Source organism: Oryzias latipes, chromosome 18 (assembly GCF_002234675.1).
Source record: "Oryzias latipes chromosome 18, ASM223467v1".
Taxonomy (NCBI): Eukaryota; Metazoa; Chordata; class Actinopteri; order Beloniformes; family Adrianichthyidae; genus Oryzias; species Oryzias latipes.
Window position 1 is genome coordinate 9,217,375 of NC_019876.2, and position 26,273 is coordinate 9,243,647.

At 40.7% G+C, this 26,273-nt stretch overlaps 1 protein-coding gene across 13 annotated transcripts in view; it reads right to left on the bottom strand.

The window, feature by feature from the left end:
- LOC101165348 (adhesion G protein-coupled receptor L3) overlaps window positions 1-26,273 on the bottom strand; it is a 315,502-nt gene that overhangs the window by 246,503 nt on the left and 42,726 nt on the right. The window contains exon 3 of one of the 13 annotated variants that reach the window (XM_023948939.1): window positions 15,187-15,337. The exons of the other annotated variants lie outside the window; for them this stretch is intronic. The gene's annotated coding sequence lies outside the window, so the exon portion shown is untranslated. The remainder of the gene's footprint in view (window positions 1-15,186; window positions 15,338-26,273) is intronic. 13 annotated transcript variants of the gene reach the window in all.

Genomic DNA, 26,273 nt, shown 5'->3' on the forward strand with positions numbered 1-26,273 from the left:
GGAAGCCCATCCAGCGCCGCTGGGCCCCCCCCCCAGAGCAGCGCCCCCCGCCAACCCCCCCCAGCACAGGCAAAGGGACCACCCCCCCAAGCCAAGCCAGACCACCACCCCACCCCCCCACCACGCACCCCCACACCCAAGCCCAGAGGACCACGCAGCGCCCCAGGCCGCCCCACCCAGGCGCCGGACCCGACCCCCCGACCAACGGAGCCCCCACCACCCCCGGCCAGGCACCGGAGGCCCCGACCCCCACCCCGGCCCACGGCAGAAGGGCAAGGAGCAGCGACGACCAGGCCCCCCCCACCCCCTAAGTCACGGAGTTAGCTATGGGAGACCAGAGAGACCGAATTCTTTCAAAGTTACTTGAACTTTGGGCTGACATTTTTTCCAAGCTGATATGATCAAGCAGCAGATTTCTGTGTTGACTTATATTTATATTTTTTTTGCTTTTCCAATTTATTAAAATAGTTTTTTTAGCAATGCAAAGAGTTATGAAAATGATAGAGCCTAATCCTCCTTCTACATCGATGGCACTCTTGTCACCAAGCACACAAAGTGACGGTGAAGCTGTGATTGAAACCTTAAGCCAGACTGATAGATCGGCACATACCTGCTGCCAGAGAGCCTGGACAGGCGTGCAGAACCATAGTGCGTGCATGTAATTGTCGGGTAGATTACTGTCACAGTGCTGACAAATGTCTGAGTTACTGAGACCCATCTTGAACATCCTCTGTCCAGTGTAGTAAATTCTGTGAAGAGTTTTGAAATGGATTAGCTGCAGATTTGGATTTTTTGTCATTTTAAAGGTGTTTAGACAAAGTTCTGACCAAAAACTTTCATCTGTGCTGATGCTCAAATCCGCATCCCATTTTGTTGTCGGAAGTGAAATATTGTTATCTAAATTACATAAAAGTTTGTATATTTTGGAGAGAGTTTTATTCATTGAGAAATTGATCAGAGTGGTAACTACATCTGGTAGCTTTAAATCGTTGTCTCTGTATTTAAACTTTTTAGTAATAATTGATTTAAGTTGCTGATATTCCAAGAAGTTATATATTCCATGTTTGTCTTGAAGTTCCTGGGGAGTTATGAATCTTCTATCAATAATTATGTGCTCTAGTTGTTTTATGCCCCCTGCTTGCCAAGCTGGGAAGTGGATAATTTTTTTGTTTATGAGGATGTCTGGGTTGTTCCAGATGGGTGTCATTTTGCACGGTTCAATTGATGATTTTGATATTTTGAGAAATTCCCACCAGGCTGTTAAAGTGGCATTTATATTAATACTTTTGAAACAATCCTGTTTTTTAACTATTTGACTAATAAATGGAAGATCTGACAGGTTGATCTTTCCACATAACGCCTGTTCCAAGTCTAACCATGAGTTAGTTTCTGGATTATTTTTTAACCATTTTAAGATGTATTGTAATCTATTTGCAAGAAAGTAATTGTGGAAGTTAGGTAATTCTAATCCTCCACAGCTTTTTGCAGATTTTAAAGTTTTTAGACTAATTCTTGCAGGTTTATTGTTCCATAGAAAGCTTGATATGGATGAGTCTAATGTTTTGAACCATTTTAATGGCGGTTGTGTGGGAATCATTGAGAAGAGATAATTAACTTTGGGTAAGATTTTCATTTTAACCGTGGCTACCTTGCCCATAAGGGACAAAGGCAGGTTGGTCCAGCGTGTTAGATCGTCCTGTATGTTTTTCAGTAATGGGGTGTAGTTTAGCAGCACCAGTTCTGATATTTTGGGGGAAAAATAAATACCTAGATATTTTATATTGCCTGATTTAACTGGTATTGTGAGTCCTTGCTCCGCATTACTGTTCAGTGGTAATAAAACAGATTTATTCCAATTAATGGAATAGTCTGATATAGAAGAGAATTCATTAATGATTGTTGCCGTTTCATTTACAGAATGTATATTACTTAAAAACAGTAATATGTCATCTGCATAGAGACTAATTTTATGATGGCTGTGTTTGGTTTTAATTCCTTTAATACTCTCATTCTGTCTTATTGCTGCAGCTAGAGGCTCGATAAATATTGCAAAAAGAGAGGGGGAGAGTGGGCAACCCTGTCTAGTTCCTCTTCCAAGAAAAAACCTGTTGGAAGTCTGTTTATTAGTTCTAACTGATGCATTGGGGTTGTGATATAATATTTTGATCCAATTGATGAATGATTCTCCAAACCCAAACTTATGGAGGGCAGCAATGAGGAACTTCCAATTTACTCTATCAAAGGCTTTTTCAGCATCCAGTGATAGTATAGTCATTTCCTGGTTTTTGATGGTGGCAAAGTCTATTATGTTAACGAGTCTGCGGACATTGTCATCCGAGTGTCTGCCTTTGATGAATCCAGTTTGATCAAAGTCAATTATGTGAGGAGTGACTTTTTCTATTCTCTGTGCTAGTGCTTTGCAGATAATTTTTACATCTGCATTAATTAAAGAAATGGGGCGATAGCTTGAAGGACTCGTGGGGTCTTTGTCTGGTTTTAGAAGAAGGATAATGTTGGCAGAGTTCATGTTAGGTGGTAGAGATTGGCTTTCATTGATAAATTTTACCGTTTTATAAAACGTTGGTGCCAGTTGTTCCCAGAATTCCTTATAAAACTCTGCAGGAAAGCCGTCAGGCCCTGGTGCTTTACCATTAGGCATAAGTAACAGAGCTTCATGAAGCTCAGACAACGAGAGCGGAGAGTCTAAATTTGTGATTTGATCTTCATTTAACTTGGGCAGGTTTATATTGTTGAGAAATGAGTTGATGCTTTGTTCTGATGGATTGATCTGTGGAGTGTATAAGTTTTGATAAAAGTCTTTAAACGCATTATTAATTTTTACCGGGTCATGGGTGACATTCCCTGTTTGGTCCATAATCGAAGTGATTGTTGATTTTTCTTTATTAATTTTAAGCTGATTAGCTAGAAATTTGCCAGATTTATTTGAGTTTTCATATCTTTCCAGTCGAAGCCTTTGTATCTGGAATTGTGTTTGTTTATTGATGATGTCATTTAACTGCAGCTTTAAATTTCTTCCACTTAAAAAAAAACAAAACAGTTTGACTATGCTAGCTTCCAACTTTGTTAGTAACACGTAAATATGAAACACAGTCCGAACCCGCAACATGTTAGCCACATTAGAAGCATTAGCCGCATTAGCCTATTCACAACACCTGTAACTCCCAATCTTGTTTAACACATAAAAACAAAATGCCCACTAAAACAAATGTTACTGAGACTACGCTAACTCCCAACCTTGTTGGCAAAATGTTAAAAAAAAGTCTGACATTGCAACATGTAAGCCATGTTAACATATTTACAATAACCTCCAACCTTCTTTGCATCTCAAAAAACCCAGACTTTTTTCCACTAAAACAAACATTATGGTGACTACGCTAACTTCTGTCCCCGATTGTAAGACATAAAAACACGTTTCGACATCAATAATAAAGTCTTTCATTTTTATTTTTTATCAAGGCTTTTAAGTGTGCCTTATGGTATGAAAAATTCAGAACCGCAAGTTCCGTTGTGTAGCTGTATTTAAAAAATGGGACCAGGTACCGCTCTGTTTGACCCTCACAGCACTGTTGGTTTGGGGACCTGGTTTTCAAATTTGAGTCAGGCAGATATGTCTCATCTAGGACCTTGGCTAGCACCTCTGCCTAATAATCTGACAATCTTGTCGGGCGTTATCACTGACTCATCCTACATGTGGATCCAACTAAAATCAACCAGACTCAGTTCCTGCTAGTTTTATTTCACAAATTACTTAGTCTCAGTCGATAACTGGACAGCATGTTCTATGATGGATGTTGCTGCATTGAAATACAGTCTTTGAGGTCAGTGGTGGTAATACTAAGTCAAAGCATTGTTAGCTTTTTGACTGTACTTTTTTTTTTTTTTTTTTCTACAGCTAAATGATCTGCCAGCTGTCTAGCAGACAGGTGAAACCAATCAATCATGCCCCTTTTTTTCTGACATGTGAGTCTTTGCTGTCAGCGTTTGTCTCCGTGTGAGGTGTTCCTCTCCACAAATCTGCTTTATCTTTGCGTGCTTCCTTTAAGGCTCGCCACAGGGAATCATCTGCCACCATCTAAAATCCTATTGTCTGCATTCATCCACACCAACCACCCTCAGGTCCTCCGTGTCGACATACCTGAACGTCCTCTTTCGTCCCCCTACTGGTAGCTCCAATCCTTACTAACACCATCATGTGTCTAAGCCACCTCAATCTGCTTCCCCGCATATATCTCCAAAACATCTAACATGATCTGTTCCCCTGATGGATTTATTCATCAACATTGTTCTTTTTTCCATTCAACAAATGCCTTTCTCAAAAGAAACAAAAAGCACGAAATCCTCACTGAAAATTCAAGTCTTTACTTACAGGTGTGATGATCCAAATAAAGCAGACATGATAGAAGAAACTCTACGAAGTCTGAATGTATCTGCTAATTTAAAGTTAATAAAGGTATGGTCACAACAGAACGTATAAGACAGCAGCATCAAGGAAGAGAAGAAGCATTATGGTAGGAAAGAGATGCAGGAAAATGGAAACCTAAAGAATGATAAAGTTTTGTTTAAAGACCCACTCCAATGGAAATTGTGTTTTTAGTGTTTTTAACATGGGTGCAGACGAAAAAGTGATGTTTGAAAAATATATAATATATACTTACAAAATATATAATATATTGTATTTGTGACATAAAAATTAGGCACAAACCCTCAGCCACAAGGAGAAGAAGAAGAGGGGCAGGGTTGCTCTTCACCAGGGGTCCCGCCTACAACTCAGACGAAGATCGAATGAACTATTGTTGCTCTGCAAAAACGACATCCTAGAAGACAACACCGGTTTTAAGAATTATTTTTTAAATTTGGTTAAAAAAATAAATATAAATAAAAGACCACTGGGAACGCTTCTAAAATAGATCAAAAGATGACCAGAGTGGGTAACCATAGTTTGAAGTCTTCATTGCAGATTTTTGCCAAAATATTCACCATTAAGGCTTCAATCCAACAAAAAAACAAAAATAATGCAACATCTCATGGCTATATGTTGCCATAATATAACAAAAAACCCTGACATTTTTTTTTCTTCAAAAAGAAAAGAGAATTTATTTATTTATACCATTTTTTGTATGTTTGGTTACTACAACAGTTTTACATTATAATGTCAAAAGAATGTTTTCAGAAGATTCTTACATTTTCATGTAAAGGAAATATTTCAAATGTTTTTGTTAGGGCTGCACGATATAAGGAAAACCTGGGATTATTGATCACTATAACTTGCGATACATGAACAAATAGCAAAACAACTAAATAGATCATTTCTATTTCACTGCAACAGTTTCATTTGAATAAGAGTCAACACACTTTCCTTTACACTCCAAATGACCCTAATCTACATAGGAGGCGAGTATCTAACATAAAAGGGCTCCATCTGTAAAGGAGTCCATCCGATTGGTGGAATGCATAATGAACTTTTTTTTTATTCGCTTGATATCGCAATAACGATAAATTGTAAATCTAATATTTATTGAATATTAAAACATATTTCTTTGAAGAAACAGAAACTTTAAGGCACATTAAGCGAGACAAGAATCCTAGATAAGTCTGTCAGTCAGATTTTAACAACTGAGTTCACAAAAACTCTAAAACCTGTTTGTAACACGCTACACGTTAATCACATTAGAAGTGCTAGCCGTGCTAGTGTGATCATAATGCCTTGTTTGCAATGAAGTAAAAAGCAGACTGATACCGCTACAACAAACGTTACTGTGACTACGCTAACCCCCAACCTTGTTAGTAAAACGTAAAAAGCAATACAGTCCGACGCAACTACAGGTTAGCCACATTAGAAGCGATAGCCGCGTTTGTGTAGTCATATTACCTGTAATACCCCCAACCTTGTTTGCGACGAGTAAAAAAAACAGAATGATACAGCTAAAACAAACGTTACTGTGACTTCGCAAACTCCTAACCTTGATAGTAACACGTGAAGAAAAAAAAATAGTCCAACACCACTACACGTTAACCATACCAGAAGCGTCAACTGTGTTAGCATATTCATATTACCTGTAACACCCCCAACCTTGTTTGCGACGAGTAAAAAAAACATTATTATACAGCTAAATCAAATGTTACTGCGAGTACACTAACTTCTAACCTTGCTAGTAACACGTGAAAAAAAATACAGTCCAACACCGCTACACGTTAGCCATATCAGAAGCGTTAGCTGTGTTAGTGTATTCATATTACCTGTAACACCCCCAACCTTGTTTGCAACGAGTAAAAAGACAGACTGATACAGCTTAAACTATTGTTACTGTAAGTACACTAACCCACAATCTTGTTAGTAACATGTAAGAAAAAAAAACATACCAACAAGATCGTTACAAGTTAGCAGAGTTACCGATTAACAATTTCTGTAACCTTGTTTATAAGCACAAAATAAAAACAGAGGCTAACTCCCAACCTTGTTAGTAACACAGTTCGACTCCGCTACACATTAGCACATGCACACAACCAAACAAAAGATGGACTGACATTTTGACAGAGCACTGTGTACCTCTCAAAATTGCTTCAAAATCAGTAAACACAACCAGAGTAAACATGGTACACTGTGGTTTTTTGAACATTAAGGCTTCGAAGTGTGGTTTTGTGTGTGGAAAATGTTTTCTTTTTTTTACTTACCGTACTTATAATATGACAGATTGGGGAAAACATTCCAAATTAGCCAGCAACCAAAACAATTGTTCATTTCTCTCCAAATCTCAAGATATCCCTCCATACGAGCTCACAGGGCTTTTTGGGGAGGTATTCCAATGCATTTTTCAGAAACAATAACATACTTACGAGCATCAAATCTCATGAATGTAATCTCGTCAAGTTTCCCCCAGAGGCATTATCACGTTTCTGTCGTTCTCTTTACCGTAATTTTGGGCCGTCAGAAATCAGAACCAGCTTTACTCAAGATGCATCAGATGATAATTCCTGAACTAACACAGTCTGATCTATGATTGACATCACTGGGATTATTCTAGTTTCGAGAAAAACAAGTCATTGGCAACCATTAAAGAAAAGAGCCCTGCAGCTGAAGTGCAATAATGGTACAAAATACAAAAAAGATAGATGTTATGAGTACTTTTTCTCTTTTTTTCCCCTCATATTAAAGTGCATTTAAGTAACCTGATTACTTAGAAAAATCTGGTTACTGCGAAATCAGATTATGCAAAATTATATAATCCCTTAACCCGATTAAAGAGCCCAAGTTTCTCATTATTTTAAGGAATAGACGCTAGAGGAAGCTGCCTGTAACCAGGTTACTTCTGAGCATGTAAATACAATGATTGGAAACAGCATAATGACAAATGAGAATAGGATGCCAAGTAACCAGGCAGAAGGGACTGAAACGACAACCTCAGAGAACAGACAACCTTTTTTTTTTTTAGCCAGATGTGCCATATTTCTGTTTCTTTAAGTGCTATTTGCGACTCCCACAGCTTGCACTCAAGGTACGCACATCAGCAGTCCGGCACAGCTCGGTTGTCAAGTCCAGAACCAAAACTTGAATCTCTAAATTGGAAGTGAGAGGCATGAAAGTACATCATCGTCCTCGTGCATGACAGGAAACAATCGCCAAGTACATCCATCAACTTCAAACGAACACGATGAGCAATGATGTCTCACCCGGTGGGCAAATAAAGCTTCTTGAGGAAAAACATGAGCAGAATGCAAACTTTTATCATGGTTTATGTAAGCGGCATTGTTTTGGCGATGTCACATGGTCAGACAGAGAATCGGATTTAGGTCACCTGTTCATCTGCAGCTTTTGTAATGTTAAAAGTTTTTCAATTACACTTTTTTATTTTTCTACAATTCTCACGTTTATGTTTTGGAAACCTTGCATTCTTCTTTGTTAAGGACCTGGCTAAGTTGTTTTCTTATTATTTTGCGTGTCGTTAACAATGAGCCTGTCACAGTGTCTTCGGCAACTGGTCAAGCCTTAAGCTACGTTCTCAGCAATACGCATTTACGCGTATTGCTGTTTACGCGTTCCAATATTTTCGCGTTCAAGCATCCCTACTCAGGTCTGTGCGGCCATTGAACGCAAATTAAAGGTTACAACAGGTCGAACTTTGACCATTCAGGGACTTACCAGCTCAGTGGCCTTGTGGTAGAGGGTCCACCCAGTAACTGGAAGGTCGTGAGCTCAAATCCAAGCCGGGTTATACCAAGGACTCTAAAAGCCCAGTGATATTGGGACTTATATATATATATGTGTATTTAAAATGTTGATAGTGCAACCATTAAAAATTTGATCATAAAGAGGAAGTTGGTGTCTGACCAGAAATATACGACACCAAGTCTCATTTAACAAAAATTTAAGTCAATGCTTTGAGGATGAAAAAGTTTGACGTTAGCTCCTCCCACATGCGTCACATGGGCGTCAGGTTTATGAACATATTTTTGGACAAGCTTCCACCAGTGACTTTGACACATATCAAAAGAAAGGTAACAGGAGGCAAATTTGATTAGCGCATCGCGTTCAGTGTGAACGCAACATTAACCCTTTACCATCTGAGCTTTAGGAGAGTGTTGAGACTCTGTCGACTAGCATAACTCTAACGATTCACGCAATTCAGTTAATTCCAGCGGGTTCTAAAGCAGAGAAAAGCAGTCTTGCGCTGATATGTGACACCTTACTGTAGTGAACTACGTAAAGCCATGTCACACGGCCACTACGTACAGCTTGTGCATTTTCCATGTACAAAATTTCAGTCTTTCGTGATACATGCATGATCTACATAATTCATAAGTGTTTTCTCGTGTTCGTCATTCGTCGAAGCGCGCAAATTTTTAAGGGTTTCAGTGGACGGGTTTTTACGTGAACAGGTTTTGAGCTGTTCAAAATTGGCAATCACGCAATATATGCTATTTTACGTCGTTTACGTGCAATTATCATGCAAATCTTCGGCAAATGTGCATGATTTTTTGCTAGATGCTTACGCAAATTTGTGGCTTTCCACGACCGTTCCATGTATGTCTAACAGACTTTTCACGCATGACCACTGCTGTATAACTTTTATATTGCATATACGAAGCACAAATCACGTTAAAAAACCTAATGGACACAAAAATCACTAACGAACTTCAAATAAGCAGACCAATAATCACGTACATGTTGCTACGTTTATTCGTACTTCTTCCATGGTTTTATCATGGTTCCTTTGTGATCCATCTGGGAAAATTTTATGTATAGACCACAACTTTTCTCACTTTTTCCATGTATATTATTGTATGACTAATTTTCATCTGTGACATCCGAAACACGTATGAAGGGTCTGTGTAACAAGGCCTTTACATGATCATTGTGAAATTTCTCTGATTCTGTTGCAGAGATAAAGCGACAAGATTGTGTTACGCAAAACTGTTTTGTGTTACATATCAAGTGTTGGGGAGGGTAAATGTTGCACAACGGCGCAAAGAGTCTTTTTTGTTTTCTAATCTGAATAATCAGATTCACAATGAACACCCGAGGGGTCCAATTCCAGGCCTCGAGGGCTGAAGTTCAGCATGTTTTCCAGCCATCCTGCCATTGAAGCTCCTTATTGGCTAAACACACCTGATCCAGGTAATAAACAGCAAATAAGTCAGGAAAACTAGCAAGAGGCCGGCCCTCAAGGCCTGGCTTTATGGTCAAAGAGTACGTCTACGAGTTATTTGACCATCATCAGTGACATCTCCTGTGTTAAAGGGTTACAGTTGCAACACGATACATAGAATGAAAAAATGAAAGACATCTGCTCAGCTTTTCATTCATCGTTCCTCTCTGATACAGCCTCCTCGGTCACGTTTCCAAACCGCCAGAGAACAACTGAGATGGGTTACGTGAATTAGAAAGGAAAAGGGGGGCGGGGCAAGAAGAAGGGTGGGACATTCATTGTTTAAATATGCAGATAATATGTCAAGCCTGCATGAATTATAAATAGACTGGACTTTGTGCTGGCGTTGGAAGTGTTTAAGGCGACCAATGGGTGTTTGAGGCCATAATGGCTCCATATCCACTTTCAGCTGCGTTGTCAGTGATGGACAAAAGGGATGATCTCCACCTGTGTCTGGCAGACACCGAAAAGAAAAGAAAAAAGCAGCAAAGGAGACGTATCCTCGGGCTATCGCCACCGGTGCTTTCAAACGCATACCTCCTAAACATGCCAGCAAAGGTTACAAACTCATCTCAGCCTTGAGCTATGCGGGCATGTGTTTTACAAGCGCCCTATTATTGGTTTTCGGTGCGGAGCTCGTGGCGAAATAGAGTTAGTCATTTTGTGCCTCGCGTTAGATTCATATTCCTCTAATAAAAGTCAAATCTGACAGCTCAGTGGACGGCGAGAGTGAAGTTGGCTGTGGGGTTGGGACTAAATATTAAATTTCTCTTTTCTCGTAGACAGGTTGGTATTCTGACAGCTATGAAAACGCGTGCAGCATGTTGTATTCCTTCATGCATGCTAAGATCTTGGTTTAAAAAAAAAAAACACGCAGCTTTTTATGGAGTGTCAGGCAGTGAATCTCCAGGGTCTTCTAACCGAGTAAAGCACATCGATCTGTTTTTCCTTACCCGGCCCAGAGCACTGCTAGAATACCTGTTTTACGGCGCTCCTATCTCGTTCTCGCCCTTGACGCTAATAAAACGAGAAGGTGGGGCTCAATTTGTTGATCTCACATGTGACTTCAGTACCTCTTAATTGAAATTTTTTTATTATAAACAAAAAAAAGCTTCCTTTTTCCAAAGATTTGCTCTTTTGTCATCTCTGCAGCGGTTTCCGTACAGATAACACGCTCCGCTGGGTTATCGATTGGCTGCACAGATGCAAACAGCAGGTTTAAATGGAGACACTATGTCTGCGTGTAGAGAAAAGTAGCCTAAACTGATGAGCTGGGTCTGCTTGGAAACGTGGAACTTCATTTAATGGGCCTTCTGCTGTATCGACTGCAATAATAATAGCAAACAGCAAATGATGAAGTTTCTTCAAATTGATGTTTTTTTCCCCTCTCTCTCATATCAATGTCGCAGGACTGATTAAAGGTGTCCTGTACCATCAAAACAAATGGTCATTTCAAGAGGGAGCTCATCCAGCTTACCCAGAATTGATTTGGATCAAGAGGAAAGGAATCCAAAAGACCAAAACAAGAAAGCTGATATTATTCAATTTTCCTGTTTACTGTCAGAAATCAGCATCACATCCACCAAATATGGCCCATTCGGATGCAAAACCGACGATTGTACGTTTTTGTGCATTACCAACAAAAGAGCTACGTCCAGAACCTTCTGCCAGTTCTGGCAACAAAAGCAGAATTTATTCCTGAAATCCCAACCAAGGAACAATGCAGCGAGAAAATCCATGAAGGGATTTTTATGCCATCATTCCAAGCGCAACACTCACTAGCAGCGTTTCCCGATTACACACATGCCCAAAACGTTATGGAATATCTACAAATGTGGGAAAAAGACAAATTTTGCAATAAAAAATTATGTTGTTAAAAAACAGGGCGATGGATGTAAACAATACTTTAAAAGAACGGCAGATACATTGAAATTTCTACCGCAGCACTAGCGCTCATCATCATCTATCAAAAGGCACATCGGCGTCTCACTCAGGCCACGGAGTGACGAGCCCCTTACATGTGGGTGGGGCTACGGATGAAGCCCTTTCGGGAAGCGGTGGTTGGTGATTTTACAGAGGATCCTGAACTGAGTGACGCTGTGGGACCTTTTGTGGCAGCCAGTTCCTACAAAGATCTGGTTGTTGGTCACATAACTCATTTAATTAAAACACGTTTTTTTTCCATTGCAGTTTTGTGAAATACTTCAATTTCAATAAGTCTCAAAAAAAAAAAAAAACTCCTCTAAGCACAAAATTTTTTATTTCCCCATATTTCCCCATTTGGCAAATTTATCATCGCAATTTTTTGCGCAATTTCATAGCCAATGGAAACGCTCCAATTGTTTTGAGCATAAAACTTTTAAAATGCTGCGTGTTTAAAAAAAAAAAAAAAGCCCTTTAAACTCAAACATGGGTGAAAACAAAACAATTGAAATCTTAACAGACATGCACATTGATGTCCTGTGATTGGCCGGCTTTTATGGCATATTTGCATCGCAGGGCCCTGCTCTTTTTCCAGGACAGAAGAGAATGAATGTCTCTCAAGTGAAAAATTGTTTCGATGGAACATATTTAAAATAGTTTTGCGTGTTTCGAGTGCAAAATGATTTTTTGGAGCTCAAAAACTTGCGCTTGGAATGGATGGCACAAAAGCGACTCCATAGAAAACCCACGGATTTCGCAGGAGAACCGTAGAGGTGTGCAGTAATTAGAATGTATCTATCGTCCTTCCCTTCAGTGAAGGCAATTTAGAGCGTTTTCTTTTGGGATCCAGAGTAACGTGTCTTTATTTTGTCCTCAGAGGAACTCTTCCTGTGAACAGTGCGCTGGAAATAACTCTGCCGTCTTAAGGTGAGAGCCCTAAGGGAGCTCAACTGAGGAATGGTGTTCTGTTATCACGCGCGGCTTATCTCCAAATACTTCATCTGAGAAGCTTTTTTTTTGTTTGTTTAAGGAGGAAGAGCGAGTGCCTTTCTGAGTATTATTTTTACTTTTTTTTTTTTTTTTTACCCACCTGCGGGAAAAAGGAGCACAATCACGACAACAAGCAAAATAAATGTATTTGAGCCGGACACGGCCAGGCTATAGAAGCGGCGACTCTAGCCGGTTGTTTTGACTTTAATGTATGAATAACGTTTGCCTCTCCTCCTCGCGGCCGTTTTTACGTCCAGCCTGGCGTGCATCTATTTAGTTAAAAGCAAAAGAAAAAGCCGGGGCCATTTCTCAAAAACTGATGACGGCCTTGCACAAATTATGCAAACTTTTGTCCTTGTGCCAAGCAGTGCATCTACTGAATAATAATTACAAAAGGGACTTGGGGGATACGAGCATGCAGAATATGAAACACATGCCAATATTGTCTTCTGTGCCTGGATGCAGGAAGAGGTGGAGAACAGAAAGAGGCAAATTTGACGACGATTACCACAAATTTTCAGCCCCATCTCTCTATATTCTCACCATTTTGCAGTGACGAAGCATTCTCAATCACTTCAGATGCCGCTTCTGTAGGGCGGTCACCAATTAAAACTTTAATCCCTAATGTAAATTTTCAATGAGTCGCTTTACTGTTGTATTAAGCGGCTTGTATCTCTGTTGCAATCAATACTGGGACTATGAACGGGGCTCTTAAACTGTACAACAGATTTGAGCTGGATTTTATATTTAACAGTAAAAGAAACCTTGGAAAGGCTTTTTTTTTATATCTAGTTTTTCAAGGAACCAACATCTGAATATCAGGTACCATATGTTCTGCACCATAAGCTGCACTTTAAAGCCTTATTTTCCCAAAAAATTAAAAATTCTGAGCAGCTTAAAAACCTGATTCACGTCAAGACAAAACCCTTGACGGACATCTGTGCACACCGACGAATGATGGACACTTATGAACTACGTATGTCATGCATGTATCATGAAAACGAAAGCAAAAAGTGTGCAAACGGTGTGTGACACGGCCATGCAGTTGGAGGCGCTTACGAACCCGCTGGAATTAAGTGAACTGCACAAACGGTTTAACCATAAATACAAGAATCTTTTTCACAAAAATTGTCAAATTGATCCTTTTTTTTCCTCATAAATTCCATATCTTGGTGAACGGATTCTCTGTATTTGGTAAAAACATCTTTTTGCACCTTTATTCTACTGTTTAACTGGTTTTGTGGAACTCAAGTAATAAATACATGGCAGATGGCTAGAAATTAACCTTGACCCACTGATATTTGACCTTACTATTAGCGACTTTTCCTCCAAAAATAACCATTTCTTCATCATCAAGTAGCCAAAAGTTGTAAAGGAATTAGGCCGTGCAGTGTGCGGCTAGAGTTTTTAATGATTGCGTGTTAGGTATTTGTAATTCAGGTCACGGCTGTCCTCTTGAAATCGCTGAAACAAAGATGTGATCACAAAGTGAAGAGGGACTGACGTGCTTAAATCCACACGTGCACTCAGTCCTGCGCACATCTGCTCGTCAGTACGCCTGTTGGAAACTGTCACATGGCTGGCAGGTTCTGCAACTAGGGCAGATGGCGCAGCGCAATTAGGCCCACCAAATCTTTCAATCAATCTTGTGTACAACATACCCAGAATCTGGACCAGATTTAGAAATTTCTTTTTAGAAAAACCAATGTTTGCCTACTTTGCGCCCATTGTTTGTTCATATTTTGCACATTTTTTTTCTTTAGTGTTTGGAAAAGAACAACTCCTGCCAAGCCATCTTGTTTGCCACATTTCCAGAAAAGCGTGGCTCCTACTTGTTTTTTTTGTTTTTTTTCTCTTCTAAACTTCGTATTTTTTTTCCCCACAATAACCCCGTTTGCCACTAACTCTTGCCGTGTTTAACCACTGGCATGAATGTAACACTGCATTGTAGACAATAGCCAAGCACAAGTGTTTCATTCACACCCAATTACAGTGAAAGGGATTCTTTTGGCCTGAAATTCACAGAGGAGCACAATAAGAGTGTCAGCGAGGAACAAGATACCCCCGCCGCCTCACATTCAATCCCATGTTCCGCACACACAAGAGATGAAAAGCGATCCGGTATATCCGAAACCGGCGAGGGGCCATTAGCCAGAACCAGTTAAATAAGGATAGCTGTAACTGAGGTGCTAAGGGAGGAGGGTAAACATCTGCTGCTCCGGCTCGGCCCCTCGTTGGCCCTGAGGAGTCTGGCTTTGATCAGCGGCCCCTCGCTGCCACCTTCCTACAAGAGCTCAGATGAAACGGCCTCTCGCCACAAAGGCGGAGGGTGACGAGGAAGGAGAGGGGAGACACACAGAACGACTCGGGGCAAGAATTCGCCGGATTAAAAAATTGTCTCGTCTTTTCATAAAAAGGGCTTTTCGCTGGAGCTCTTTTTAGGTAGGAAATCTAAAACTTACCAAACTACATTCTTTTCTCCTTCATAATAAAAAAAAATGAATAAATAGATATTGTTACTTCCAGCGGAAACAAGCCAAACACCTCACTCAAGTGTGGGCCAGACGCCACCTCAGGACTGCCAATCCCGCTGTTGTATTTCCCCCACCTGTGACGGGAAGATGATTCACTAAGCCCTGCCAGACTGCATCCAGGGACCGTGTGCACTGAGGTGTGTTCACTGCCAGCACAGACAGGAGGAGGAGGAGGAGGAGGAGGAGGAGGAAGGGGAGACTGTACCGTCTCCAATGCACTGTGACCTACAGATACAAAAAAAAACAGGCAGTTGGTACAGTAATGCGGCCTTTCGAGCAGCTGTATCACACCCGGCCTACTCCATGTGCAGCGTACTCCCCAATTCAAATCAAGGCGTCAAGCCAAATGATTACGATATGGCAGACGGGAGCCGATCTCAGGTCTCATACGCCGGGAAAATGAAATAAAAATCCCTGTCAGCTCGCATCAACGCCGCAGCTGCACCAGGAATATGAGAGTTTGCAGCTTGAATGGAATATTTCATTTATTTATTTTTAAATACGGCATGTATATATATGTATTGCATTCGGGTCTGTATTTTTAGCCGCGAAGCCCACGCTCCACCTGTGCTGCCTCCCTCTCAGCATACACAAGCAGCCCCCGAGCCGCTTTGTTTTTGCCGCCACCAGCGGAACAATACCAACAACCAGGTGACACGCGTTTCACTAGAAAATTTGCAGCGCCAAAGCTCATAAAAATAAAATAAAAACCGCCACACAAACACCCACAACAGGTTGTATTTTTGAAATACCCTGTTTATTCTGCTTTACTGGCATCGCCCTCAGTCACACTTTTAAGATTCATCCTGACTTAATTTATGTATAGAAGAGCGTAGGGAATAAATAGAAGGCACAGTGTGAGAAGCTGATAGTCTTGCATAGTCTGTGCATTGGGTTATTTTGTAAGGACGTTGGAACAAATGTCAATATAACAAGACATTCGTTGTGTCCGAATTCCCGTATTGCTCCCTGGTTAGTGCAATCGCTATATTTTGGGGGGATCTCAGAATCTACCAGTAATATTTTACAAACAAGTGCCCAGGAAATTTCCCAGAAGTCTCAGTGAAAAAAACCAGCGTGCATTTGTTTAGATTTTTTTATAAGGATTTTGGGACCAATGTCAAAAGTTGGGGAGCACTGCCAATTGTCAAAAAGAAATGAGACATTCTTTGTGTCTGAATTCCCTATCTACTCTCTACTTGGTGCACTAAAAAGGGTGTTCGCCATTTGGTTGAGGTGTCCACATCTACAGTTCCAATTCCAGTGCCCTTTAGATTTCCCAGAAGTCTCTGTGGAAAAACCAGTGAGCATTGGATTCTTGACGTCCATTGTCAAAAAGAAGTGAGACATTTGTTGTGTTCAAATTCCCTATCTACTCTCTACTTAGTGCACTAAATAGGCTGTTTTTTGCCAATTTGTTGAGGTGTCCAAATCTACAATTCCAAATTCCAGTGCCCTTTAAATATCCCAGAAGTCTCAGTAGAAAAACCAGTGTGCATTTTTTTAAGACGTAAGGAAAAACGTCAAGAAAAAGGTGGGGAATTCTTCCAATAGTGGAGAAAGAGACGAGACATTTGTTGTGTCCGAGTTCTCTATCTACTCACTACTTAATGCTCTAAACAGGGTGTCTGCGATTTTTCCGGAGAGTCCGAATATACAATTCCAAAATCCAGTGCCCCTAAAAACTTCCCAGAAGTCTCTGCAAAATACCAGTCTGTTTTTTTTAAAGACGTAAGGACGAATATCAATAAAGTTGGGAAGCACAGCCCATTGTCAAAAAAAAGCAAGGTATACAGTTTGTCCAACTTCCCTTACTACTCCGTCACTAGATCGGGCGTTTGTCGTTTTTCCCTGGTCTCTGAAAGCACAATTCCAAATTCAGTGTCCTGATAGTCGCTCTGAAAAACCAGGGTTCATCAATGCTCTCAAGATTGGCAAATATAGACCACAATGCATTGTGTTTCAACAATTTGTCATTAAAAAAACATGTTTACATTTATTTTTTTTCATAAATCATCCAAGTTTTCATCATCAGAACACAGTGAATTCATAAATAGTCCTCATAAAATGTTCTTATTTATAGGTTTTTACTTCGGAAAATGGGTGACACGCTTAGGAAAAAAAAAAGCAAAAACGTTGTGTGTGTCTTGTTTGCTTTTAAAATCCAGGGCACTTGACATTCCTGCATTAGTCTTTTATTCAGACCAAACCATGATTTGGCTTTCATTGACATGAGCACCTCTAAATGCATTAAAATGTGTTTGAGTCTCATTTGAGAAAATCATATTTTCCCAGAGACCTGTAGAGACGCGGCGGGGGGGGGGGGGTGTAACAGGAGTACAATTACAAAGACCACAGGAGTTCAGAGTCCTAATGCAATGCACGAGCTCTTTACCGTTTCCAGGTGTTCATTATTCAGACGGTGCTTAACGTCCTGGGGGTCGTGTCTCGCTTTAGCTTCTAATTAACCGCCTGGAAAAAAGATCGCGGCCGCCAGTGACCCCAACCAACAAACAAGACCAGTTGATGTCGCAAGGCGATGCCCCCTTAGGGCAGTTAGTGAGCGCGCTACTCCATCAGCGCCGTTACCAAAATCTGAAGAACCAGGTCAGTGTTTGAGAAACGCGACAAGTGAGGCTAAGCCGCTTTTCTGAGCGAAATGCAATCACCTGTGAAGGCTCACCGTGGTTAAAGATTCCCTTAATATGATGTTTGCTTTGTGCATACCAGTCGTCAGTCAAGCGAGGCCAATGATGACAAATAAACGAGGACAGAGTGTGTAGCTAATCCCAGTCAAAGCTCCGAACCCACCAGCCCCGTGTTTTTGCTTCGTCTACGCGATTAGCCGCGTGTACACTGGCGACGCGCGTTCATACCGGGGTATTACCGGCACTCGTGGAAAAACAAAAGGAGGCAGCGTTGACTAAAAGTCTATATTCTCTGATAGGGGGTGGGGCCGTCTGTGTCCGGGCACGGGGCCACCTGCAGTCTGAGTGAGAAGAAAAAAAAGGGGGAATTAGAGCATACCGAGGTATGAACACGAGTAACCCTGCTCTCAGAGTTATCTCCAAGCTTGTGTTTCACACAGAGGGATAGATAAGCTAATACATGTCAGCACAATAAGGGGGGTAGAGGAAAGAGCAGAAATGAGGCCGGTGGGGTGAGGGAGGGCGGTTGTGCGCGGAGAAAACACACCGTGGTCCAGATCTCCAGGAGGGCGGCCGGTCGGGCTCAGATGCTTTAATCACCCGAGAACAGTTAACCATTGACTACTGGGACGCACAGCACGGGATCTATATCATTCATGGTTATTCTATTTCAGAGGGCATGTGCACAAAGCATAAAGCTATTACTAAGCCCTCTACTTGTCTTGGTCAGTGAACGCAACGCTAATCAGTGAGAAAGACAACCACTGCTGTTCGTCTTATAGGACAGGCGGAATGATCTTGGTGTGGGCTTCCATATGAATAAGAAAATCCCGTTTATTAGAATTTTTGTACTGGTAGGTGGTCTGGATTAGAGAAAAAAAACAAAAAAACTTGGTGACCTTCAAAAGAAAATGAAGGACCAAGACTGTAGCTTTAAGGCAAACCACCTTCTAAACTAACTTTTTAAAAAAAGTCATCATTAACTTTAACTTTGGCCACAAGCAGTTTTAGGGCTAAACAGAACAAGACTTCAGATGAATTTGATATTCAAGCACCAACTTTTAATTTGAAAAAATCTCAAACTTCCTTTGTTTGTCTGTTTTTTTGAGCAGGGAGGTAAAGGTTCTTAACTAATTTGCTAGATTTTTGTTAGATATTAGTAAATAATCTAAACATATCTAATGTTAAAACATACAAACTTTTTAGTTGAAATAAACAAAATGTTTTTAAATGTGGTATTTTAACTCTGTGAAAACAGCTGTTTCAATTTAACTTTTATTTAGGATACTAGTGTTTCATTACCATTTATTTAAAATCAAGACTACTTCATCAAAACTTGTTTTAAAGTGTGAATATTGTTTTCTTTTAAACAATGCTTTTGAGCAGGGAAAGCAGAGAAGCAACTGACGGAGTAAATAGGCTCACAGGGAGGAACCTGTAGACAGTATGGACCAGCAACAAGAGGAAGGTAGTGACATATTTACTCAGAGGACTGACGAGACACAGGTGAAAACGATCTGGGGAGATTGGGACAAAGGAAGTAAAAGTCAAACTAAGACAGGTAGGGAGAACCTTCAAAATAAGACAGGAAGTTGGATGAAACACAAACGGAACCCCAAACCCCAACAGCTGCTTTTTAAAAAGTATAGTTTTACAATAAATAGGTAAGCCCAAGAAAGTTTTCTGAGATAAAGTCATAAAATTGACCGTATATAAATATTTATATATAAAACTTAGAAGTTACATAATTTAGAAATATCATATTTTAGCAATTTCACAAGTGTTGCAAAGCCATGGCTGCACTAAATAACGTTTTTCTTAAATTATTGTCATTTTTCTTCATCATTTATCCTCATCAATTTTCCTGCCTTTACATTTTTTCCTTTTTAAAGTGAACATACCTGATCTATTTCAGAGCCTTTTTTAAGGTTTTCTGTCGTCTCGTGTTTGCAGGGGAAGATTATTAGCGGCACACTTAGCCTTAGTTCCACTGTTGCTAAATTATTATTTCCAGCACATAAAAGGTACATTTTGGTTCCTAATTAAGTTGACAATGATATTTGTGTGAAAAATGACAACAAGTTTAGGCGAAAAGAAAAAAAAAACAACCCAACACTTTAGTTTGAAGTGCGTCACTAAAAATCGTCCCCTGGAAAAAAAATTTGTTGTCACTCCTGTAGCACTTAAATATTGTAGCGCGGTCGTTTCGTGAACTTATTGTAACCCTGCTGTGTTTTGTCAAAAAGATTGTGTTGCTTTTTTACTTGACAACACTTTGACCCCTCTAGAGCTGGTAGTTACCACTTGTTGAAGCAATATTAGGTCAGATGGACTAAACCAATAGATTCAGATTTCGGATCCAGCTATTTTTCTTGCATTAGTCCAATTTCCACATTCAATATCGGATATGGTACCTTCCGTCAACAGTTTATGCTAGTTGCAAATTATAAATTCAAATTAAATAAAAAATTAATTATTATTTTACACCAAATTAGAGTTTATATAAGTTGTAGCTAATATAAAAATTCAAAATGGCTAATAGAATGCTAATGATCAAGAACACTAGCGAATTAAAGTTAGTTTAGGATCAATTCATTTGCACTTAGGCCCAAAAATAAAGGTTTTACTGGAATTATGAAAAAGTCAACATCCCATATCACATTGAAGTCAAATGAACTAACATTAACAGAAATAATTCTAAACACAGGTATTGAATCATACCTTTGATAAAACTTTATAGAGATTAGAAAAAGTCATGGAGCTTCTGACTCTAACAATGCAACACAATAGGAAAGTGGCTCACTGTGGATTCCACGCGCGCCTGCTCACCGCTTCGACATAAACGCCCTGAGACTTTAAAGACTCTTGTCATTTCAGATTGATGCCTGGCATCATCTGGAGAGAAGAAGACCCGCAGGGTTGAGAGCAGCCGTGTTTAAACGCCTCACGATGATCTGCCGCTGACAACATTTTAGCTCAGCGGTGAAGCGCCCACAGTTCCACTTCTCATTTATCTGCTGAGCCCGCTAACTTCTATCCGATTTGCACTAGAATTTTTTTTTTTCAAAAAAACAGGAAATGAAGCCTTAAAGACCCACTCTGAAGAAAATGTTAGCGTGTTCTTGTGGCATTTTTCTGATGATGGAGGGCATATCTAAAGTAATATTAGCTCAAAATCACATGTCTGAGTATTTCTTTATTCAAATCCATGTGAACCAGGAGCAGACGAATGAAATGCAGTTTGATATTTATGACGTGGAGAATACACTGGGCGGGGCACAATTCCCAGAGAAATTAAAAAGATATGTTAGTTTTTATTTGTTACCCAAAAATTGTAAGCCAGCAGGATGTGAACTGAGAGCTCTCAGCAATGCCAACGGTCCCGACCACAACTCAAACTACTGCCGATCTCCAGAAACTATGTCCTAGAAAACCTTTTGGATTTTGGCCAAACCAGAATAATCAAAAATTAAAAAGGACCACTGGGAACACTTACAGAATAAATGAAAAGATGATGGAAGTGGGACTTATAAAATCTTCTCCTGAGTAAGACGGCGTCTTTTTATTTAAAAAGAACCGATCGTACGCTCCTCGTGAATGTAAAACTGATGGGAACGTGGTCGACGACATGTCGACGAAATGTTGAATTCGAACTCCCGAGAGCTTTATTTTGAAAGGACCTTCGCCAATGGGCAGTGAAAAAGTGGAAGCAAAAAGGCTGAAAAACTCAGCCGACGGGAGGAAAACAGTGTGACTTGCAGTTTCCATCAACAAACAAAACACTCCATATTTCTTCAAAAAGACAAAGTGTTAAGTTAGGCTACTCGGCACACTGTCAATAGTGGCGTTTATCATTGGGCCAGCCACAGTCTATATATTGATTAAACTATCCATCACCTAAACTCTACAAGACATTATTTCTAATTAAAAAGTAAGTCATAAATTTTATCCGTTATTGCCTGGCTGAGGCTGTAAATAAAATTAAAAGGGGGAGGTGTGTTTGTGTGAGGGGGGGCAGCCGAGGCCGATGGCACCTTTGGGATCCTCAACCGTTAGGAGGAAGGTGTCCGGCTCCATCCTGGAGGAACAGATGCCAATCAATGCCTCCTCTGCTTTTATTTGTTTGGGTTTTTATTTTTTATTTTTTTTAAGAAGACGGGCACCACGCCGGCATATGTAAAGAGGGTGTGCTTGAAAATCATGTATAACCATAACGGGGCTAGATCGGCGGCGGCAAAGACACTTCCGCTGCAGTTTTCCTCATCCAAACAGCTTTCTTGCTCCAAATGGCACGGTCACTGGACATTATTTTTTTATCTCCGCTGACAGAGAGGCCATTAGTGCCAGGTGGGTGTACTTTCAGAGTAAAAGCCAAGGACACTTTTACTTTGACAAGTTCTGATGACTTGAGCGTGTAACGGTTGTAAGGAGGTGTCTGGTGGAATATTTGGCATTTTAAGCGCATGTGAAAGGATAGAAGCACTGGAGTGCACCGCCACAAGCTCCTCCTGAGTGATCAACAACAACTTGGGGAGCTATGTTTGGTCAGCCGTGTGAGATTCGATTGGTGGAGAATAGGTCTAAATAAAACACAAAACGAGAAGATGGTCCCTCCAGGGGGAAACAAGAACTACTGAGTCAGCTCCTTCGTTGACTTCCCCACATGTGACGCCTGCTGCCTCCTCACTTTGAAACCGGATCAGATCTTCCCGGAGTATGAATTTTTGGTTCTGGGTGCACGGAAAGTTCAATCTTTCCAGATGGAAGTGGCTTTCAATGAGTCCGTTGCCGTTTATCTGTGCTAACAGGATCTCTGACAAATTCCCTTGAAGTCTACGGACCTTCAGCGTCTTTTTGCTTGCATCGGGTCCTTCTGTCACATGGTGTAATTTCTAAACAAACCCTAAAAGATGAAAGCTGCGTTCGAATTTCATCACCCACATGTCCAGGAGAAAGAAGTGGGGGGAAAAGAAATTGGGGCCAAAACAGGGCGATGGAGGAGCTGCAAAGTATGGCTAATGACCATGGTTTCATTGATGTGCCAAAAGTGTCAGGGCGGCGGTGACGCAACACACCGGCACACATCCATCACCCATCCAAGTATGCCGTTCCCACAAAGGAATAGTTCCAACCAAATCTGCAATTTCTGTCAAATCATGGCGATGTACCGACAAAGACTAGTGGAGGGCTCACCGTATTGGACTTACAAAGGCTGCGGATCATGACAGCCAGTAACAACGTATGTTGTCTGCATGAGTGGGATGTATTGGAACAGAAAAAAAAATGAAAAAGTTGGTAACTCCAACTGGTCCGATGTGAAAATAACAGGTCAGCGGTTTGGAAAAAGTTGACTCAATGGATTGCAACATCGCTTTAGATTCAGGGGTGCCCAAATCCAGGCCAAGAGGTCTAACATGCTTTCCAACCATCGTGCCATTCAAGTTCCTTACCTGACCCAGTTAATCAGCAGCAGATGAGGCAGGGTTCGTGGAAAACCAGCAGGAGGACGGCTCTCGAGGCCTGGATTTAGGCTTTAGAAGAATATCTTCTACAGAAAACCAAAGTTTAAAGCCTCCTTAGACACAACTATGTTTATCAGAGGATGCGGGATGTCACCAGGAAAAAAAACAGCAAAACCATACGTGACACACAGGCGTTCTGTGCAACATAAAGTAAAGTTGGATCTGTTGAAAGATAATCTTCATTCAATGTTTTTTACGGGCGTACTGCAGGCGACAGGTCGTAGTAAACATTTATACAACAAGAGAAAAGCAGCTAAAAGCCGTGTCACACAGCCACTTTGTTTATTTTGTTCATTTTCTACTGTTGGTCTTTCATGATACATGCATGACATTCTTCCTTCATTAAGTGTTTCTTGCTTTTTTCATTTGTCGATGAGCGAAGATGTACGTCAAGGATTTCCACCGACGGCCTTTACGTGAATTCAGTTTTCAACCTCTTCAAAATGTTTTTGTCGATTGGGAATTTTACGTAGTTTATACACAATTGTTCCGTAAATTTTACACAATTGGACGGGATTTTTGCGAAATTTGTGTATATCATGACCATTCCAAGTATGTCTAACAGACTTTTCACACACGTTTCCTATTGTTATTCCATCTTTTCACACAAAGAAAAAAAAAAGAAATGTAGGCTATTGAATGTCACTGTATGACTGATTCTTAAAATGTTTTAAAAAGGAGATTCCCCCACTTGAATTGGGAGAGACCCTATACCCCTCCTCTTTTTCTTAAGCCCCCTTTACAGTGCCTTCTCAGCTGACAGGAACACATCCCGCGCAGCTACAGTGGGCGCCGATTCGCTGGTTTCACACCGTTCTAAACACTGTGACATAAGAGGTAATAGAAAACCATAGCAGGGCAGATTTTTGTCTCTCCAAGTGCTGAGCCTGTTCCCCCTTTGAATTGGCGCCCCGGGCAACTGCCCGTACTGCCCGTGCCTAAAGCCGCTACTGCCGTGCAGTATCCAAAAAATGTACAGAAGTGGCTGTGTGACAAGGCTTTTAAGTGGTAGGGGGTTAGACTTCCAAAAAGCTCATTCCTGGTTGGCGAGAGCGGTTGCTATTGAAATGTTAACTCAGACCGACTCGGACCAATCGCTTTGTGACAACATCTGGCCCCAACATGGTAACGTTCGTTTTGCAGAAAAATTGGTGACTGAATTGAGTTTATTTTGTTAGAACTGGAAGGATGCCAATTTTTAGATCACACTCCCTCTGTCCAATTCTCATTTACAGTCAATGGTGTGAAGTCAGAGATCCACTGTCTAGTGCATATACGTCTATAAAGAATAAGACTCTCAAATGTGAGTTTTCTTTCATCCTTTACGGTTCTAAAAAGAAAAAAAAGCACATAAAGACCGCCATTAGTCATAATCACAATAGACCCGGAACAAATAGCCGGCTATCAGACGTGTCAAAAGGTAGAACAAAATTCTTTCAAACCGAACACACAATCACAGGAGCCTTTAGTGTCCTGACAACCAGAACAACATGTTGCCACGATGACAAAACTTTCACAGAAGACCACAAAAAGAAAAAAAAACACATCATTATCATTAATAAAGCACACAAAGCAAAGGGAGCCTTTCATGTAATTAGGTCACTCTGAGGTTTTCCAGGCTTTGCCTGGTATCCTAAAAGCAAGCTGCTTTTCTGCCCCACCGTAGTTACCTAAGTAACAGGACCCGACGACAAAGACCTGAAAAGTCAACTACCTCTGGGCAAAATTCAAATTCAAGACCACGGCTGACCTGGACCTGGAGCCACCCACCCCACCTTTCCCTTTCTAGTCAAATAGCTTGTTTTGCATTATTTGGAGAAGCCCCGGCCAGGATCTCACTATGAAAACAAACGGGGAGGCTTTGAAATAACAGACCCAAATCTCGGCCGAGGTTCATGTCATCACAGGCCATTATGGTCGAACTAACTTGAATGGCCGCTGCTATGGGAAACCATGCTGGGTATGCAAATCCTTGATCATTCTTTATAGGGAGTATAGTGAGTTTGGACATTTCTCATCTATTTACCTTTGTTTATTCTATGGTTAGCTTTTAAAAAAAGACCATAAAAAGACCATAAAAAGTCACAGTTCCGTTTCATTGTTTACGCAATCAAAATTTTCCTCTTAATTTAGCATTTTTGGCGCTGATAGAATGCCGGATTTCACACATCTGGAGAGAAGCAGCAGGTTCCAGGACGAGATGCTGAAATGAAGACAGAATGAAGGCGACTGTACCAGATGTTTGTTCACTTTCAAATGGACAAAAGCTCAAATGTTAGGAACATAGACAACATGCTGTTTCCCTTAAATCTGTTGACCTGTTGGTACAGTTCTTTGTATTTCTCTTTTGCCAGAAGGATTTAATGTCCTCTGATCTGTGAAAGACGTGATCATACGGGTCATGATGGGAACAGCAAGAAGTTAAGTGTAACCCTTGTGCTATCCTAGGCACTTTAACATTGGGAGTTGGGTCATCTAGACCCACTAGACCGTGCGCTGAATCTTTTTTCTTCAATGACATGTGATCTTCACTGGTGTCCATGGATTACATGAAATTTTTCCACCTTTATCCACCTTTGTCATGGTAGGAATAACACGTCAATGTAAGGGTGGGGTCATAGGATCGCACTAGGGTTAAAAGAACAGAAAGAGGTAAACAGAAGATGCAACTGTGGGATGTTGGGCTCAGCAACACGTGTTCAATAGACCACTTTCAATCAAAACTCTATGTAAATGCACGTCTATATGCCCTTTTCGGGCTTCCGAACTCAAGCGTTCACGCATCAATACATACGTTTTAAAGTCTGTTTTTGGGCTCTTTGTGCAACATGTGCTGCCATTGGAAGTTAAACCAGTCATACTTTGACCAATCAGGGGCTCGTATTTCGTAGTGAACCGTGAATTGATCATAAAGGAGAAATGAATAATCACGGTTTGTGCCGGACTAGAATTAAATGACACCAAGGTTTTAACGTACTATCGTATTGCATG